Genomic DNA, 8,969 nt, shown 5'->3' with positions numbered 1-8,969 from the left:
CCTATGATAGTCACTTTGCATCCAAAAGAACAGCCTTCAAAATCTTAACAACACTATACAAGGATGTAGCTAGATATACAAAGAAATCTGCCAAGTGTCAACGAATGGGAAGACCCACTAAGTAAGATGAAATGCCCCTGTAGCCTCAAGTAGTGGTTACACCCTTTGACAAATGGAGGATTGACTTTGTAGGCCCCATTGAGCCTACTTCACAAGGAAAATCCTATATTCTACTGTGCAATGACTATGTCACCAAATGAATGAAAGGTAAACCCATGAAACACCCAAGGCATATCAACATGGAAAATTTTGTGTATGGATCCATTTTTACATAGTTTGGTATTCCTAGACAATTGATATCTAATCAAGGGACTCAATTTACATCAAACTTGATAACTGCTCTTATGAAGGAGTATACCATTAGGCATGGAAAATCATCACCTTACCATCCTCAAGCTAATGGTCAAGTTGACGTTACTAATAGGGAGCTAGAATCTATTCTGACCAAGACTGTAGCACTTCATAGGAAGGATTGGGCAACATGCCTTCCTGAAGCTCTCTAGGCTTGCAGAACCACCTGGAAGTCCACAATTAGTTTTACCCCATTTGAACTTGTTTATGATAAGTCAGTCATCATGCCTATTGAATTCAAATACAAAACATTGAAGACTACTCTGGAGCTCAAGATAGAACTCAATATTTCCCAACAAGATAGAATCCTAAGCTTAAACAATCTTGATGAATGGAGGAAATAACATTAAATAATACTAAGCTCATTCAACACCAAAGGAAATAGTGACATGTTAAGTTTATCAAATAGAAAATGTTTGTTGTAGGCAATTGGGCACTCCTTTATAACTCAAGATACTAGTATAATATAGGAAAGTTTCAAACATGTTGGTTAGGACCATATGAGATTATTGTCATATTTCTAAATGGTGTAGTTTAGTTATCTAGCATTGATCTCATTCACTTCAAATTAATTTTCAATGGTCATCGCCTCAAGATTTACCATAAACCAGCTAGCCGTGAAGAGTTCTTGCAGCAATTCTAGCATAATGAGGATATCATTATTCCTATAGCCATTGAATCTGGGTCTTATATCTAGACTCCTACTATTTATTGACTTTGATCAAGACATTCATAATAAACACTTCTTTTGAAGTACTTTCTTCGCATCAATTCCACTTCCACTTTTCTCTCTTTCATCTTACCATTCCATCCCATCACTCTATCAATTTTGATTATCATTTTAGAACTTCTTTCCTACAGTAGTTACCAAAGCTAGCATTATAAGCCTTGAACATCAAAGTTTTTCTACAATTCAACTATAACTGACCATGGGCAAAGGTGTATAGAAAAATGATCATCGAGTTCTTTTGGGAGATGTAACCACCTATGAAATGTTTAGAAAAGGGGATGGCTAGATTATTGCCCTAGTTTGAATAGATTTAATGAATAAGTAGCTCTCCAATTAATGACCACCTTAAGAGATGGAGTTTTAGTGGTTAAAGGACTAAGAATTGAGTTCTCAGAGGAAGTGATAGCCAAAGTTATTGGGTTACCCCAAGAGGGAAAAAACTAGGAGAAAGAATTTGACTTGAAGATAGCTAGGGCACAATTTAGCATACACCAAGGACCCACCATTGGACATTGATAAGAAACAAGGAACTTTGAGGCTATCCTTGCCAATGGAGTTTATTCAACCTACTGCATTTATCATCAGATATTTTATGTGTGAGGAACATTATAAATATCTGCATGCCCTACATTTCAATTTGTTGGCTCACTTACGACATGATTACAGATAGGTAAACCTTCCCAACTTCCTGTTCAATATTATTAAGAAGAAAGCTTCTCTAGTTCAGTCAGGAATTGATCAGTCAATCTCTCATCATGGTTTGATAAAGTAATTGTAGAAAGAGAATTAAAAAAACAAGAAATTGGTTCATGGGAGGAATTATTGTAGTTAAAGGAGGTAGAACCTAGGTTGGTTGACCTTGGAGGCCATGGTGTAGGATGAAGAGAAAGAACACAAACAAGATTTTGTAAAATTATCACTAGAGCTGAAGATGCTCCTAAAGCCTCTCCCTCTAGTCTTAAGCTAACTAAGAAATGGATTTATAAGGTTGAATCCTCCATTACTAGCAAGAAGAAAATAAAAGAGGTAGAAATTGCTAGTGCTCCTAAAGCCTCATCACCTATTAAAAATAGGTCTTCTACTAAGAAGGATAAAGGTAAAATTTTGGAACCTTAAGTAGAAAAGCTAGAACAATCAAATGAGGAGAGTATCCCTAATGAACCCTTGCACTCTCAAGAGGAGGAAGACCTAGAAAAACCTCCTGAAGCACCAAAGGTAGAAACACTTGTAAGAAGGATGGAACGAGGTGAAGTGCAAGACTCTTTGAGAGTAGGGTTTTGGAGGCCTTTATTCCTATAATTACTCCTGAATTGTCTAAGTTAAAAAGAGTCCTCTTCGAGGGAAAAAAATGTCACAAACTGAAGCTAGTAAAACTCAGAATTTTCCACCTGAAGTTGAGTGTAGTATCAATTATGTGGTTATAGATAGTGATAAGGAATCTAATGAAATTAAATTTTTTGCGGAATTTGAAGAAGACCTTGCTATCACTAGTACATTTGCACTTGATTTTCTACCAAAATTTTTGACTAAAGCTATTATTTCTCTTTTTTTTCAATTTTCATCCCTGTGTTGGTCAAAAATGTCCAAAGCTTTCCCAAGTTGGTCAAAATTTCAACCAACTCAATTACATAACAAAGAAAATCACAAGTTGGTCAAAAATGTCATAACAAAGAAAAGGTGAATGAAATTATTCTCGAGCAAGAATTATCCTGCCCAAGTCAGAATCCCATTTTTGTCACTAATAGAATTTGCTTTCTATTGAGGCAGAGAGCACGACATGAACATCACTAGGAAGAGGTTATGGGGGCACTGAGTAGCTTTTGTGCCTAACTACTATGACTTAGATAAATGGATGAACATTGCACCACCACCATCTCCACCAACTATAAAAATGAATGTACCAATAGATGATCATCTATGTCGTTATACATTTTTCAAGGTAAAAATACACCCTTTTCAAAAGACCACTATTGGTTCATAACATTTGTGTTAGTTGGATTGATGTTAATATTATAGTTTGTAGAAACAATTTCCATTGCTAAAGAAACTTTTTGGCAAATGTTTTCTAGTCATACAAATTTACAAGCCTTTGTTTTCTTTTGATTCATGCTTTTGAAAATTATTTTGAATGTTTGTTGTACCAGAGAATGATGGAATGAGTAGAAGACCTCACATATCCTCATATATTTTAGCCTTTTTTTAAATTGCAATAAGATCATGGAGATCTTCAAAATAGTTTTTATTTTACTCCACAAGGGTTTTGAGATGAGGAGCAGAGTAACAAAGTACTCACTCCAGATAATAGGGGTATGTGAATTATGCATTGATTACTATTCAATTTTCGCAAGGTAAAATCTAGAGATTGCCTAGTAGATCTATTTCAGCCACTTTTTTTACCCCATTCATAAATTGAGAGGTTAAATTTGGTGGCCATATTTGCACTCTTTTACGCACAAAATAGAACCAAGGAGTTTTAATTATGAAATAGAACAAGAAGGTTTGTTGTAGCATCAAAATATTTTCATATCCCAATAACCCAACTCAATCATAATAACATTTATTCACTTGTACAGTTTTGGGTGCTTTCTATGAATTCATATTATTAAGAATTTATTTATAATCATGTATGATCAAGAGACTTTGGGAAAATATTTAACAATTTTCCATTATAAATGTTGTCTAAGTTTGAAATTCATCATTTGTATGATTTAGTTTTATTAGATACAGTGTGAGTGACCAATATTTCTACAATAGATCATCAAATACAAAAATGAAGAGATTAAAAAAGTCAAATTCCACACCTCATTTTTCACTGAACCTATGATTTGATGGATGTTCGATTTCTCTAAAGTTTCTCAAGTGTTATCAACAAATTTACTGTGCGCACATTCCTCAATCATGGAATATCCTAAGATTAAATTTCTTAGAGGCATTTTATCAAAAAAAATCATGAGAAATTCCATTACAGGCATCCACCAAACTACAGCAACACACAAAAATTGAGTTTATGAGTTTTCTCTGACCTAATTCAAAAAATTCTCAGTTCCATCAGGCCATACAGGAGGTGAGATGTGTTCTAACTTCCATTAAGAAAAGGATGTTGTAGGTCCTAATATAAGTGTTCACTTGATTAGGATAAAGCTCCTTGAGCAGAGGCTACAATGGCTATTTCTTTTCCATAGACATTGCTTACTAACACTTTCTTGATTTCCAATTATTCTTCTATTTTATGTTATGGAAAAGAAGAATAAACATCTTGTTGTTCAAATTTAAGCAACAAAGCAAGGCTTTTGAGGGAAAAATGTCTCATCTTTTAATAGCACAGCTGGACAAAAAAATACAGCTTCACAAATCAATAACATCTATAAAGTTCACTAAACAATCTATAAAAATTCAAATTGTGTTTATGATCAACTAATTCAAATTTAAGCAATAGAGCAAAGCTTTTGAGGGAAAAATGGTTCAACTTTTAACAACATAGTTGGAAAGAAAAATACAGCTTCTCAAGGCAAAATGTCTCAGCTTTTAACAACAAAGTTGGAAAGAAAAATACAGCTTCTCAAACCAACAATATCTTTAAGTTCAATAAAATAATCTATAAAAATTCAAATTGTGTTTATGATCCATTGTTTCATCTTGTAATTTCCTCCAATCTAGATGATCATGGGGATACAATGATTAATAGGCCATGAACCTACTCCACCTTTTTGTGTCTTCTATGTTTAGTGTTTGCTTGGTAGAGCCAACAAACTAAAACCATATATTGATAGAAAAAAAAATGAGACACCCATATAAAAATGGTGTTAATGAGTAAATTTAACATCATTGGATATAACTGTCATCCAACTAATGCAGAGAACGTCCAACTAATATATAGAAATATGATCAAAACAATACCATTTAACTAGCTCAATGGAGTATCTAACTTTTGATCTTTTCAGATGAACATAGTAAAATCAAGGTCCAACTACTCTACCTATGATTTGTATGCTCTATAGTAGTCTTTAATCATGATAATGACTTATGAAATAATGTCACTAATATTCAGCTCATGAGTGAAAGAATCAACATCTTCGATAAGGCTCAATATGTTCTAAGTCTTCTTATCTAGGTCCAACAAATTGTCAACACAAGAACATAGTAAAATCAAGGTCCAAGTGTTCTACCTATGATCTATATGCTCTATAATACTCTTTAATCATGGTAAATACTTATAAAATTATGTCAGTAATTTTTAGCTCATGATTGAAAGAATGATCATCTGCTTTGATAAGGCTCAATATGTTCTGAGTCTTCTTGTCTAGGTCCTACAAATTGTCAACACAACAATAGCTTGAAATATTTGTTCAATTTGAGAAATTGACACACAAATTAATGAAATTTTTGTTTTAGAACACTTTTACCATTTACTATGAAAGCCAAAAGAAGAGGTAGAGCTATTTTGTTCCACATCAAATCTCAAAACTCCAAGAGGAGGAAGGAGATTGACAAAAAAATTGAATCTCTATAGATGCACTTGTAGTTTATATGTTAGAAATAGATAATACTGAGAGGGGGGGTGAATTAGTATTTTCAATCCTTTTACCCACAACTAAATATTATTAGTTACTTTGACATGTGCATAAGAAAATAAACCAATAATGCTAAGCAATGTAAACAACCATACACAAAGAGAGATCATAACACCATATTTTGTTAACTAGGGAAACCCTGGCCAAGTGAAAACCCTGGTGGGGATGGAACCCACTAGATGATTCACTATATAAAGAATTCAATTAAGGATATTGATCCTGTTAGGAGTCTATAAAGTATGTATAGTGTCTTGAGTCCTTGTTAGGAGACTAGGCCTTGTTAGAAGCCTCAACCCTATTAGGAGTTACTTCAACCCTGTTAGGAGTTGCTTCAACCCTGTTAGGAGTTGGTGAACCATATACAAATGTGTGCAAGAAGAGCCTATTACCCTAACATGCAACTTTATAATATGTTCTTCAAGAAATAAGTATACATACAATACTGTCTTTTTTTTTGTACTTTGCAAACCTTCTAATTAATGATTCTTCGCATACCAACACTTCACATCATATATCACAATGTCGCATTCACTTGTTACCTCATTTCACAAGATCATATCAACTTTGCAATCATTGATTACACATCATTATCATCATATTCCTTGTCATCTTCACTTTGCAAATGAAGTTCTTACTTATACAAAAAAAATTAGTAAATTATTCCTTAGTTGGCTCATATGACATCATCAAAGTCAGCACAACAAGAAATTATAACTCAAAACAATAAATCAAATTGTTAGACACATTCTGCTGATATGCCCTATTCTACACTGTGTCATTATTGCATTACTAATTCCTTCATAATTCAAACTAGGTTGAGTATACAAACATGTGTACTGGTATACATCATCAATATGACATCATGCATCTTTGATCAATTGTATAGGAGAATATTACAAGGGAATATTTTGTTATCATCAAAACTGTCATGCTGCTATAACATTGTCTGATACTTAGACAATTTTTGTCTGCAACTGAATGAGGCTAATCTACAAAACAAATATGTTTCCATAAATGACAACCATAACTTGCATTATCTAATTAATTGGACATATTACAAAGAATCTCCCCCTTTGGCATTGATGGCAACATTTTGAAAAATTGTCTAAGTCCCAAACATGTTGTCATGTCAATCAAAATAAATAGTCATAATATAAAACATTAAAAACATTTGTATTCATGTTATGAAATATTACATCCCTTATAACTTCTTATAAGAACTTATTGCTCCCCCTTACATATTATACACATTAAAATTTCTCATAATACAATTTTTCCATACATCTCCCCCTTTGACATCAATGACAAAGGTATCAAAAGGATTATCAAAATCTGGTAGTTGTATATCAAAACTTGGAAAAACAATCATTGAAACTGGTCTTCAATTGCTCAAATTATTTCTTCTAGTTGTCCTTCAGTACATCAAATACATAGATAAGTGCACATAAAGCATATGATGCCAGTTCTACTGCATTCAAGTCTGTAGCCACAAATTTGTCATATGAAGATTTTGTAGACAAGCATTCTTGCAATTGGTTTTCCAGCAATGTTATTTGAGGGAATAAATGTACTCTCAAAAGAGTGAACCTCTTTAGAATTTTCTCCTTCTCTGCTTGCATTTCCCTTATATTATCATGAAGTAGCTAAATTGTACGCTCAACAGTGTCCACTTTCTAATTTTGTTTGAAAAAGTTGTCAATGATCGTCTAAATCTCAGTCACTTTATCCTTGATCTGACAATCATAGTCTTTTAGATAAATGTATGCTAAGTTACACTTAGTATATGCCTATTTTCCTTCCTCTATGCATTGCCTTAGTGCTTTAATACATATGTTCAGAGTTTCTATATCATTTCTTATGTTAGTGCACATGGTGTTTAGAAGTTTACCATCGTGCTCAGTCTGTGCTTGAATGGTAGCCACATTCATGAGTGTAGAAAACTCATCATCAAAATCCTTGCACAAAATTGTTGTGCACTATTGAATATTAGCTGGAGTGTTAACAAGGCTTACTATGTTTTCCATCTTGTCCAAAACTATGGTCAAAGTCTTCTCAAGTGACTTGATTGATTTCTTCTTTTAAAGAAGTTTTCTTAGAGAATATATAAGGTTATTCTCCTCTTCTTCTTCATCAAATTGAGTTAGAACTACTATTGTTGTTGTTTGGGTAGGAGGAGTGGAAGTTCCTACTACTACTAATCTTCTCAAAGGCACACTTGAGATACCTATTTTAGTTCTTGTTTCCATCTTCTGTGTGACTTTTCTAGTAGTCTCCTTATCCTCTTCTTTATCAAAGCTATTATAATCCATGATATTTCCAACAATGCTAGCACCAAAGTCCTTAAGTGGATCTTCTGATTTGTCAACAATCACTTTGGTGTTGTCTACTTGCATAGAGTCACTACCAATAGTGATCTATAGAGAGGAGAGCTTGGTGTAGCTGCTGGTTCAATACTGTGAGGAGGGTTTTAAGTTGTAGGACTATCCTCCTTTGTCTGCACACTCTCCTTGGGTGTCTGGATAGCTTCTACTAACTATAGACTTACTTCAAGATTCTTACTTACCTCTTCCACCTGCACACTTGTTCTAGGCATCTACGCACTATCTCTGGGTATATTTGCACTTTCTCCAGGCATCTAGCTTGCCTTCTTATTCTGTGCACTATCCTTAGGCATAGTGGACATGAAAGAAACTATAGCCTCCTGAGTTTCTTTATTGACTTCCTCATAATTTCCTCCCATAATGAGAATGGATCTTTTCTTATGCCTTAATAATGGTGCTATACCTTTCAAAATTTCTTTTATGTCTTCTTCACCATTTACAGTGCATAACTTTCTTACCATTTTTATTCTTATCTATTTATCCTCTTCTATAACTGTGCTCTTCCTATTTAGTAATCTATTGTACAAATCTTCAAGTATTTTCCCTTTTATAGTATCAAACCTCTTATCTTTCAAAATCATATTTCTAACTACAGCATTTTCTAGTTGTCTCCTATCCATGTTATTATACAAGTCATAGTATTTATTTAACTATACAAAATTGTTATCATTAATAATTTGCATGTTAAGGTTTTCTACCTTTGGCTTCCATGCTTTGTGTCCTACTGATGTCTTGGCTTCCTAATCAATTGCTTCAACTAGTATGTCACCAATTTCTTCCTCAAACTCAAATGAGCTAATCTATAGATTATTCCTTGTTTTGCTTTGGGCACTGATGGTCTACTTTACTCTCCTTTTAGGAGGGGTTGTTATCCTC

This window comes from Cupressus sempervirens, chromosome 5 (assembly GCF_028749045.1).
Source record: "Cupressus sempervirens isolate cs-2001-9-10 chromosome 5, ASM2874904v1, whole genome shotgun sequence".
NCBI classification, from domain to species: domain Eukaryota; kingdom Viridiplantae; phylum Streptophyta; class Pinopsida; order Cupressales; family Cupressaceae; genus Cupressus; species Cupressus sempervirens.
This window is presented reverse-complemented; position numbering follows the sequence as displayed.